Raw genomic sequence first — 12,984 nt, forward strand, 5'->3', positions numbered from 1 at the left:
GAAGTGGTCCATATCTGCATTCAGGCATGGGTTGTCAGTAACATTCACAGCACAAAAGCTCCAGCCCTGTCCAACGGGGAGAATATATTTATCTTCCATTAACACCAATGGCATTAACTTCACTGGGTTAACTATTAACCAGAAACTCAGTTGGACCAGCCTATAAATAATAATTACAATGGCATATCAAAGGCCTGAGTTTCCTTTTACATCCCAAATGTTTTCCACTGTCCACAAGAAATGTTAGGAATGTGATGCAACACTCTCTGACTACCTGCGTGAGTGTAGCTCCAACATTAGTCTTTAAGCTCGACACCATTCAGGATGAAGCAGCCTGGTTGTTTAGTATCTCTTTCCTCTTAAGAGTCACTCCTACCATTACTGACAACTGGGGGGTGCCATTTAAAAATTGTGCTGCAGTTACTCATGTGGTTTGGTGCAACAGCATCTGCAAATCTACCATTTCTACCACGAAGGAGAACACAGGCACCAGGTGCGTGGAAACGCCAGCAACTGCACGTCACACACTACTCAGACGGAGCTATTGTCTTCCGTCATGAAAAAGTCTAATGACCAGAAGTCATAGAGCATTAGAATCACAGAGCACAGGTGCAGGCCCTTCAGCCCAACTGGTCCATGCTGACCCCAGCCTTCTCCATGTTGGTCCCAGTTCCCGCCATTTGACTCATAATCTTCTGAGTCTCCCCCCCCCCCGTCCCCCATGTACCTATTCAAATGCCTCTTAGATGCTGCAATTGTGCCGGCCTCAGCCTCTTCCTCAGACAGTTCATTCCAGTTACTCACCACCCTCCGTGTGCCTCGTCTCTTTTAAATCTGTCCTCTCTCATCTTGTATCTGTAACCTCTAGTTTTGGACTCCCCAACCCAGGTGAAAAGACTACAGCATCCACCTAATTCATAACCTGCATGTTTTTATAAACTTCTATGATGTTTCCTTTTGTTCTGTGAGGCTCAAAATAAATCCTTTCTCATTAACAATGTGAGAGTACCTGCAAAAGGAGGACCTGAGCAGTTCATGAGTGTGGCTCATCACCAGTTTCTTCAGGGTAATTAGGGACTGATAACAACTCTGTTCTTGCCAAAATACATTAAAAATTAATTTCTTCAAACTTAGCAATAGAACCATATACAGTATGATTCCTGTTGAAAACAGAGGGTCTTTGTGTCAGTATTAGCATCTGGTAGACACATGATCTACAAGTTTCTTGTTGCTGAACTCTGCTGTGCCATATTTGAGACATTCTGTTGAAAGTGTTGTTTTCTCTTTATACCATGTGATTTCACACCCCGATTATTTTAAGTATTCTTGAAGAATTACAATCTTCCTCGTTCTCATGAATATGTAGATCATGTTGGTATCTTGGACAAAAACAGGAAAACAGAGAAGTAGCTAAATTCGTATCTGTACCTCCTCAAGCAAATGAATATATCTTCACTTAGAAAAGGAGGGACATCCCTCTTAAGACTTCAGATTTTTGAATTGAATTGACTTTATTTCTTATGTCCGTCACATACATGAGGAGTAAAAATCTTTATGTTACATCTCTGTCTAAATGTGCAATGTGCAATCATAATAATTTAAAATAATTTATAATAAATAGAACAGTCAGTGTAATATAGAGTACACTCAAATCAGTGTGTGTTAATCAGTCTGATGTCCTGGCGGAAGAAGCTGTCCCGGAACCTGTTGGTCCTGGCTTTTATGCTGTGGTTCCATTTTCTGGATGGTAACAGCTGGAATAGATTGTGGTTGGGATGGCTTGGGTCCCCAATGATCCTACGGGCCCTTTTCACACACCTGTCCTTGTAAATGTCCTGAATCATGGGAAGTTCACAACTACAGATGCACTGGGCTGTCTGCACCACTCTCTGCAGAATCCTGCGATTAAGGGAGGTACAATTCCCATACCAGGCAGTGATGCAGTCAGTCAGGATGTTCTCAATTGTGCCCCTGTAGAAAGTTCTTAGGATTTTGGGACCCATACTAAACTTCCTCAACCGTCTGAAGTGAAAGAGGCGCTGCTGTGCCTTTTTCACCACACAGCTGGTGTGCACAGACCATGAGGTCCTCGGTGATGTGGATGCTGAGCAACTTGAAGCCGTTTACTCTTTCAACCCCAGATCCATTGATGTCAGTAGAGGTTAGCCCGTCTCCATTCCTCCTGTAATCCACAACCAGCTCCTTTGTTTATGCGACTTTGAGGGAGAGGATGTTTTCTTCACTCTGCCCAAAGAAGGAATTATTAACTTCATTCTGATTGATGGCTCTTAGATGGCTCTTCCTGGGCCAAAGGGAAAAGCTATGCCCTCCCCTGACAATTTTCAGCTATACCCAAAAATTTAAATATTGTGAAGGTTAATTTACACTGTCTCCAAAGAAAAAAACATGAGGGTTGCTGGACATGATTAATTCTGGGCTTTTTACTTGAGGGCAGTCTATATTGCTTTAAAGGTTGATGAATTTTGGCTGTAAGAGCTGGGACCTCCTTTGAGAAGTAAGTTTGCATTGAGGTGCTTTGAGGAATTGCTGAATATGTCAGAAAGTAAGCAGCAAGGCTTTCTGAAATAACGATTAACTTGTTGGGGCAATATTGGAAAGAAGATGTATCTGGCGTTCACAGTGGTACAGAAGTGTTGTAGATATTCTCAGGGAACAATGATAGAGGGGAACAACAGACAAAGATGACAATATAATGTCTAGGATATTGATAAAATAGAGGAAGAAGTTTAACAATGTGACATGAGTTATCAAGGTGACCGCATTTTTCAAATGACAAACCTTCACAATTGCACCATCAGACTCAAACACTTCCTTAAACCACCTATCATCAATCTCTATCAATTTGTCCTGAACCCTATCATTCACATGCTTTACCTCACCCTCATGCACTTAACATTATTAGAATGTTCACACCTGGAACTCAGCAGCTTTCGTTCACTGGCAGCTATCCAAACACAAAGGCAAATCACAATGTTGTCCTTGCTTTTTTTTGAGGATCCACTGGTTGCCAGATTTTAGTCACAGTCTCTTCTGTGAATTGAAAGTATGGGATATATGGGACTTCACTGTGCAGGCTGGGCTGTCGCCAACCCTCCCCCCACATTTCCATTTCTAGCAGTTTGTAAAGAACATAAGTAATGAAGTAATGAATATCCACATGGATATTTGAACATACTCTGCCATCAATAAGATCATGGCAAGTTTAATGCATTATCCTCTATCACATTTTATCGCCATTTCCTCTCAGATGTCCAAAAATCTAACATCCCACACTGGAATATTGTTAGTTTCTGAGCTCCCACAGTTCCCTGAAGCAGAGAAATCTAGAGATCTGCACCACCAGACTGAAAAGAGGACTCCTTCTAAATAGGCAATATCTTATCCTGAGATCATGCTCCTGGTCCTATACCCTTAAGTCAGAGGAAGAAGCCTTTTAATCTTTATCTTATTGATCAACTGAGAGTCCAGTTTGCCTCAATGATATCATCTCTAATTGTTCATCAGCTTTACTTGATGTTTCTTAATCCTAGAAATATAATCAGTGAGTCTGCCTTGCAATGACTCCTAGGCAAGTATGTCTTTTCTAGCCTCTGCTCAGTGTTGTTTCTCTATATTTTCCTACTCATTACCAGAAGAAACATTTTCCCATGTTATAGTTAATGTTCTGCTTCTGAAAGCAGAAGTACCCAGAGAGTCAAAATCTCAAGAGTATTTAAAATTTAGCCAAGTTTGTTCAAAAAGAACATAGAATCTCACCAGCAGGCAAAAGAAATAACCAAGCCTATCGCCATACACCATGTTTCTGAATGAAGGTCCATGTTCTGTTTAATACTTTGCTCAGCTGTGTAAGGTTAAGGGCTGGATTTGAGGATGACAACTGGCCTCCAGTCAGAATTGCACACTGATTTGGATAATTATTTTGTTGCTCTGGCTGTTGCCAATCGGAGACACATAAACCATTCAACAAACTGATTTTCCACAAATCCTTTGAAGGATGTACACATATTGCTAAGTCATTTTTCACATCAGTGGCCAAGTAAAATCAAGTTAGACACCTCCGTGTTTCAGTACATGCTAATATTTTAGAAAGAAACAATTTACTTTTGCCACTTTAATTATCTGACTTGGTGTAATGCATATAATGAATGTTACTGCTTTCAAAATGCATTTATTCTTGCTCTTTCCAAGTTAACATAAATGTTACTCAATTGTTCAAGAATCTGAAGGTGACCTAGTGCATCATATGACTGGATTTATCATGAGTAATGTCAAAGTAATTTTCATTACTGCTTTGTCATTATGACTACGGGCCTGATTTGTATCAAATAGAATTTTTGATGGATTTTTAAAGCTGGATACAGTACAACTGGAGAGCACATATTTCAGCAGAAATGTTCTCCTTAGCCTCGATACCTCCTGGTGCAATTGGATCCTCAATTTCTTCACTTACAGACCACAGTCAGTTTGGATTGGCAACATCTCCTCCACAGTCTCCATTAGCACAGGAGCACCACAGGGCTGTGTGCTTAGCCCGCTGCTCTGCTCACTTTACACTTACAACTATGTGACCAAGCACAGATCCAAAGCCATATTCAAGTTTGCTGATGACACCACTGTTGTAGGCCAAGTCAAAGGTGGTGACCTTTATATAGGTGCTTATAGGAGGGAGACTGAAAATCTGGCCTTAACTACAACCTCTCACTCAATGTCAGCAAGATCAAGGAACAGATTATCAACATCAGCAGAAGGAAACAAAAGCCAGTCCTCATTGGCGTATCAGAGGTGGAGAGAGTCAGCAACTTTAAAGATCTCGGTGTTATCATTTCAGAGGACCTGTCCTGGGTTCAACACATGAGTGCAATTATGAAGAAAGCACAACAGCGCCTCTACTTCCTTAGGAGTTGTGTGAAAATTCGGCATAATATCTAAAACTTTAACAAACTTCTATAGATGTGTGGTGGAGAATATATTGGCTGCCTGCATTATAGCCTGGTATGGAAATACCAATACCCTTCAATGGTAAACCCTTCAAAAAGAAGTGGATATGGCCCAATCTGTCATGGCTAATGCCTCCTCACTACTGAGCGTATCTGCACAGAACAATGTTACAAGAAAGTAGCATCTATCATCAGGGAACCACACCACCCAGCCCATGTTCTCTTCTCGCTGCTGCCATCAGGAAGAATGTACAGGAGACTCAGGACCCACTCCACCAGTTTCAGGAACAGTAATTACCCTTCAAACATCTGACTCTTGAACTAGAGAGAATAACTTCACTCAACTTCACTTGCCCCATCACAGAATTGTTTCCACAACTCATGGACTAACTTTCAAGGACTCATCATCTCAGGTTCTCAAAATTTATTGCTGATATATTATTATTATTATTGTTATTATTTCTTTTTTTCTTTCTTTCTTTTTGTACTTACACAGTTTGTTGTCTTTTACACACTAATTGTCCACCCTGTTGGTGTGGTCTTTCATTGATCCTACAATGATCTTTGGATTTATTGAGGATGCCCGCAAGAAAATGAATCTCAGGGTTCTATATAGTGACATATATGTACTTTGATTATACATTTACTTTGAACTTTAATAATACAAAGACCTTAAAATTTCTGAAGGAAAATTGCACTACATCCTTTGATCAGTTCCCTTCAGGTGATCCAACATACAGTATTCAATGCATTTCTGAGCAGTTCAAGTTTAATAAGTATCATTAAGTATTTAAACAGTGGGCTAGTGCCCATTTCAAAATCCAAACAGCACAACTGGGCAGGACCCTTACAGTGCAGACCCTTACATGACACCCCACTGTAGTGCTGCCTCATTATGGTCCTTATAGAGCTTTGACCCGCAGCCAAATGGACATTGGAAGTTTGGAGAGGAGGGGGCTTCAATCAGGTCCACTGACTGAAGATAAAAATCAGGAATGGTTGGTCACATTGTGTGGTGATCTTAAGGCTGTAGTTCTTCGAGGCTTCACTCGGGGAAAACAAAGGAAAGAAAACCAAGTTTTTTCCTTCTCTTCCTTATATCTACTCAGCTCCGTAGAGCTAACAAGTAGGGTAAAACAATACTCCTCTTGTGGAATGGGAGAAAGCAGGGAGACCTCCATTATCCCTGACCACTACAACTGTGAGAAGTGCTTCCATCTGCAGCTTTTAACAAAGCTTGTTAAGGAGTTGGAGCTGGAACTGGATGAACTCCAGATCATTCGGGAAGCTGAAGGGGTGATAGGACATAAAGAGAGGTATTTACACCCAAGGTGCAGGACACAGGAGACTGGGTGACAGTCAGAAAGGGGATAGGGGTTAGGGAGCCAGTGCAGAGTACCCCTGTGGCCATCCCCTCATCAACAGGTATATCACTTTTGAGAGGAGGGGAATGACCTAACAAATGAAAGTCACAGTGGTCAGGTCTCTGGCACTGAATTTTTCTATGTGACTCAGAAGGGAAGGGAGAGAACAGGAATGCTGTGATGATAGCAAACTTGTTAGTTAGAAGGTTCTGTGGGTAAGAACGAGATTCCCAGATGATACGTTGCTTCCCAAGTGCCAGGGTCCGGGATATCTTGGATCAAGTCCTCCACATTCTCAAGTGGGAGGGTGCACAGCCAGAGGTCATGACGACATGGGGAGGACAAGTGATGAGGTTCTGCGTAGGAACTTCAGGGAGTAGCGGGGCCTCCAGGGTTGTGATCTCAGGATTGCTACCCGTTTCATGTGCTAGTGAGGCCAGAACTAGGAAGATTATATAGGTTAAAATGCGGCTAAGGAGTTGGTATAGGAGGGAAGGCACAAGAATTTGAATCATCGGTCTCTCTTCCAGGGAAGGTGGGACTGGCACAGAAGGAACAGTTTACACCCAAACTGGAGAGGAGCTAGTATCTTAGTGGGAAGATTTGTTAATATTGCATGGTGGGGTTTAAATTAGAGATGCAGGGGAATGAAACCAGAGTACCAGAACAGTTAATGGAGATGTTGTGGTGCCAAATGTAGGTAAGACCAAAGACAAAGTTAGGAATCAAAAGGTTGATCATGGCGCAACAAAATCGAAATACAGGATTGAAAGTGTTGTAAATGAATGTGTACACTATACAGAATAAGGTAGATGAACTTGTGGCACAGTTGCAGATTGGCAGGTAAGATGTTCTAGGCATCACTGAATCATGGCTGAAAGGTTATAACTGGGAGCTTAATGTCCAAGAATACAAATTGTATCGAAAGGTCAGGCAGGAAGGCAGAGAGGACGGCATTGCTCTGTTGGTAAAAAATGAAATCAAATCATTAGAAAGAGGTGACACGGGGTTGAGTGTTGAATCATTGTGAGTAGAGCTAAGGAAACGCAAGGGTAAAAAGACCCTGATGGGAGTTGTATACAGACCCCCAAACAGTAGCAAGGATGTTGCCTACAAATTATAATCGGCCAAAAGGACAATGTTACGATAATCATGCAGATAGATTGGGAAAATCAGGTTGATGCTGGATTACAGAAGAGGGAACTTCTAGATTGTTTTTAAGAGCAGCTCATGGTTGAGCCCACTAGGACATCAGCTGTTCTGGACTGGGTGTTGTGCAATGATCCAGAATTGATTAGAGAGCTTAAGATAAAAGAACCCTTAGGGGCAAGTGATCATAATATGATCAAATTCACCCTGAAATTTGAGAAGGAGAAGCTAAAGTCAGATGTATCAGTATTACAGTTGAGTAACGGGAATTACAGAGGCTTGAGAGAGGAGTTGGCCATAATTGATTGGTAAAGAACAATAGCAGGGTTGATGGCAGAGCAGCAATGGCTGGAATTTCTGGAAGCAATTCGGAAGGCACAGGATATATACATTCTGAAGAGGAAGAAGTACACTAAAGGAAAGATGACACATCCATGGCTAACAAGAGAAGGTAAAGCCAACATAAAAGCCAAAGAGTGGGCATATAATAGATCAAAAATAAGTGGGAAGTTAAAAAAGCTTTTAAAAACCAACTGAAGGCAACCATAAAAAGTAATTAAGAAGGTAAAGATGGAATATGAATGTAAGCTAGCTAATAATATAAAAAATGCAGGGCAGACTCAATGGGCCAAGTGGTGTAATTCTACTTCTGTACCTAATATCTTACAGTCTTATCAGGACCAATGCAGGCTTCTTCAAATGCAATTAGCAGTTTTCCTTTGACATTGTTGGACCTGGAGGAGGTATCGCAACAATTTCTTCTATTTCCCTCTTAACACTCCACTTACGCCAATTACACCCATGTGACCAATTAACCTATGAAACCGTACATCCTTGGAATGTAGAGCAATCAGAAGTGGAATCTTATGCCTCCACTCATCCTAAACAAGGGGTGGGACCAACTCAGCTCCCCAATCCCTGCACACAGCAGAGAAAGCTTCACCTTGACTCATTCCACATTCTGTAGCTCAGAGCTGGTCTGTTCATCAACGACAGCAGGCTGCTTGCCTTCATCCATACAGGAACCAATGTAATAAAAACTCCAGTCCTGACGTCCATCTCTTACGTGATCCGAAAACCAAACTTTTCAAAGGGAATGTTGTTTTGCTTATTCTGTCTGTGGATTTACAGGAATTTGTAGTGAAACTATTGGTGCAGCTCCCTCGTGCTTTGAAATGCTTCTCGCCTACCTGTACACTACTGAGAGGTTGTCCAAGTCTCAGGAGTATACAGGTAAGCAAGCATCACTGCTTCCCCATAGTCCATGAGCTTTGTGCCAGTTACATGGTCTTGTTTTCTGTAAGTTCTTTTGCTCAGCTGGCCAAAGACTGTTCTGGTGCATGAAAGGTGGGATATTGGAAGCGGACAGATCAAGAATGACTAGAAACTCAGACTCTAGACTATATATGCAAGGGTCAGCTGTACACTGTTGCTCAGTGATGAATTTTCCCTATTTCCCTATTTTCCTCATCAGTGCCATCAGCAGTACATGGCCTTAACACTGAATGACTGCAACGGACCATATGGTTTGCATGTCTGACTGCAGACCTCTGCAGCCTTTGGATGCTCAGTCATTGAGTATAGGCTACAATAAATAGATCCTTGGCATGAGACCAAGATGCAGGATCAAGCTTGATCTTGTTGAATAAGAGAGCAAGCTCAGGACTTGTGTCTGGCCTACACTTTCTCTTATTTGGTATGTTCATGACTTGAGAAACAAGTTGTTGCTTCATATTTCACTTTCATCATTGTCTCGTCGTCACATTACATTTAAGGTGTGATTGCACTAGAGGAGATCCACACTCTAAAGATGTATGAGTTTATAAGCTAATTACAGGGGCCCCCTCAAGAGTGTCCTGACCAGCTACATCTCCGTCTGGTAGGGGAAGGGCCTGTCATCTGAGTGCAAATCCCTTCAAAGGATTGTGAGGACTGCTGAGAGGGTCATTGGGTCTCCTTTCAACCATCAGAGGTATTTTCCAGGAGTGCTGTGTATGCAGGGCCCTTAGCATTGTCAGTGATACCTCCCATCCATCCAACAATCTCTTGACCCTCCCACCCCCACCATCAGGCAGGAGGTAAGATAGCATTGGGACAAGAACTGTTAGGATAAGAAACAGTTTCTTTCATAAAGTCGTAAGACTATTGAACTCCATGCCACCACCCAAGTCTCATCACATATGAAGCATCAGTTTACTTTTTAACTTGTGCTGTATATGAGCCCATAAGACCATAAGATATAAGAAAAGAATTAAGCTATTTGGCCCATCGAGTCTTCTCTGCCATTTTGTCATGGCTGATCCAATTTTCCTTTCATGCTCTGACCAATCAAGAATCTATCAACCTCTACCTTAAATTTACATAAAAACCTGGCCTCCATAGCTTCCTGTGGCAAAGAATTCCACAGATTCACCACTCTCTGGCTAAATAAATTCTTCCTCATCTCTGTTCTAAAAGAATGTCCCTCTATCTGAGGCTGTGTCCTCTGATCTTAGATTCTCCCACCACAGGAAAATTCTCTCCACATCCACTCTATCAAGGGCTTTCACTATTTTATAGGTTTCAATGAGATCACCCCTCATTCTTCTGAATTCTAGTGAATGCAGGCCCAGAGCCATGAAACACTCTTCATATGAGAAGCATTCAATCCTGGAAGCATTTTCTGAACCTCTTTTGACACTCTCCAGTTTCAGCACATCCTTTCTAAGATGAGGGGCCCAAAACTGCTCACAATACTCCAAGTGAGGCCTCGCCAGTCCTTTATAAAGTGTCAACATTATATCCTTGTTTTTATATTCTAGTCCACTTGAAAAGAATGGTAACATTGCACTAGCCTTCCTCACCACAGACTCAACCTACAAATAAACCTTTTGGGAATCCTACAGAAGGACTGCCAAGTCCACTTGCACCAGGAATTTTAAAATTTTCTTTCCATTTAGAAAATTGTCAACCCTTTCATTTCTTCTACCAAAGTGCATGAGCATACACTTCCAGACATGGTATTCCATCTGCCATTTCTTTGCCCATTCTCCTAATCTGTCTAAGTCCTTCTATAGACTCTCTACTTATTTAAGACTACCTGTCCATCCACCTATCTTCATATTGTCTGCAAATTTTGCAACAAAGCCAACAATTTCATCAACCAAATCATTACCATATAACATAAAAAGAATCGGTCTCATCACAGACTCCTGTGGAATACCGCTAGTCACTGGCAGCCAGCCAGAAAAGGCTCCCTTTATTCTCTCTCTTTGTCTCCTTTCAATCAGCCACTGCTTCATCCATGCTAGAATCTTTCCTGTAATACCATAGGCTCTTAGCTTGTTAAGCAGTCCCATGTCCCAGGCACCAGGTCAAAGGGCTTCTGAAAATCCAAGTATACAACATCAACCTATTCTCCTTTGCTTATCATGCTTGTTACTTCTTCAAAGAATTCCAACAGATTTGTCAGGCAAGGTTTTCCCTTAAGTAAGCCATGCTGACTATGGCCTATTTTATCATGTGCCTCCGAGTACCCTGAAACCTCTTCCTTAAAAATTGACTCCAACATCTTCCCAACCACTGAGGTCAAAGTAACTGGCCTATAGTTTACAGTTTTCCAGACCCATTTTGGAATCTAGTGATCCTTGAAAGTTTACTAATGCCTCCACGATCTCTTCAGCCATCTCTTTTAGAACCCGGGATGCATACCATCTGGTCCAAGTGACTTATTTACCTTCAGACCAATCAGTTTCTTAAGAACCTTCTCTCTAGTTATGGTAACTCTCTCTCTAGTATATGCTCCTTAATATTTGTTAATTGATTTGTGGTAATATTACTTTATGTGTTATGAATATGAGATATATATGAGTTCAAGGCATTGTGCACCTTGGTCCAGAGGAATATTGCCTCATTTGGTGCTTGAATGACAATAAACTTGAACTTGAAGTAGCCTCTGTAAATTACTCCTGGTGTGAGGCCAAATGATGAGCACTTGATGGGGAGATGTAGAAATAAAATGGTATTTGTGTAAATGGGTACTAGGTGGTCACCATGGCTGTAACATTTTATCACTGAATTAACTCTAAGACCATTACTGGAAAGTTGTAGCTATGAGAAAATGTTAGAAAATTAATTTTGTTTTCTCTGGAACAGAGGAAGCTGAGGGGAAGTTTAGCAGTGGTGTATAAAACTATGTATATCTTAGCTAGAACAATCAGAAAGAACATATTTCCCAAAATCTAGGGGCCATATATTTGAAGCATTTGATAATATCAGTTAAAACTCTCCCAGCATTGAATATGTCTACAGGGAGTTCTGTCACAGAAAAGCAGCGTCCATCATCAGGGATCCCCAATGTTCTCTTCTCACCGCTACCATCTGGAAGAAGGTACAGGAGTCTCAGGACTTTCACTACCAGTTCAGGAACAGTTATTATCCCTCAACCATCAGGCTCTTAAACCAGTGGGGATAACTTCACTCAACTTCACTCACCCCCTCACTGAACTGTTCCCACAACCTATGGATTCACTTTCAAGGACTCTTCATCTCATGTTCTCAGTGTTTACTGCTTATTTATTATTATTTGTTTTTAGCACTCACATTGACAGCGGTGAAATGCTTTCAGAGGTTGGTCATGACTAGGCTGGGCTCCTGCCTCAGCAAGGACTTGGACCCATTCCAATTTGCCTATCATCCCAATAGGTCAATGGCAGATGCAATCTCAATGGCTCTCCTCATGTCTTTAGACTACCTGGACAACACAAACACCTATGTAAGGATGCTTTTCATGGACTGTAGCTCAGCATTTAATACCATCATTCACACAATCCTGATTGAGAAGTTGCAGAACCTGGGCCTCTGTACCTCCCTCTGCAACTGGATCCTTGACTTCCTAACCAGAAGACCACAATCTGTGAGGATTGGTGATAACATATCCCCCTTGCCGACAATCAACACTGGCACACCTCAGGGGTGTGTGCTTAGCCCACTGCTCTATTCTCTGTATACCCATGTCTGTGTGGCTAGGCATAGCTCAAATACTATCTATATATTTGCTGACGATACAACCATTGTTGGTAGAATCTCAGGTGGTGACAAGAGGGCTTACAGGAGTGAGATATGCCAATTAGTGGAGTGGTGCCACAGCAACAACCTGGCACTCAACGTCAGTAAGACGAAAGAGCTGATTGTGGACTTCAGGAAGGGTAAGATGAAGGAACACATACCAATCCTCAAAGAGAGTTCAGAAGTGGAGAGAGTGAGCAGTTTCCTGGGTGTCAAGATCTCTGAGGATCTAACCTGGTCCCAACATATCAATGTAGTTATAAAGAAAGCAAGACAGTGACTATACTTCATTATGAGTTTGAAGAGATTTGGCATGTCAACAAATACACTCAAAAACTTCAATAAATGTACCATGGAGAGCATTCTGACAGGCTGCATCACTGTCTGGTATTGGGGGTGGGGGGGGGGGTGCACAGGACCGAAAGAATCTGCAGAAGGTTGTAAATCTAGTCAGCTCCATCTTGGAT

Source organism: Hypanus sabinus, chromosome 2, assembly GCF_030144855.1.
Source record: "Hypanus sabinus isolate sHypSab1 chromosome 2, sHypSab1.hap1, whole genome shotgun sequence".
NCBI lineage: Eukaryota > Metazoa > Chordata > Chondrichthyes > Myliobatiformes > Dasyatidae > Hypanus > Hypanus sabinus.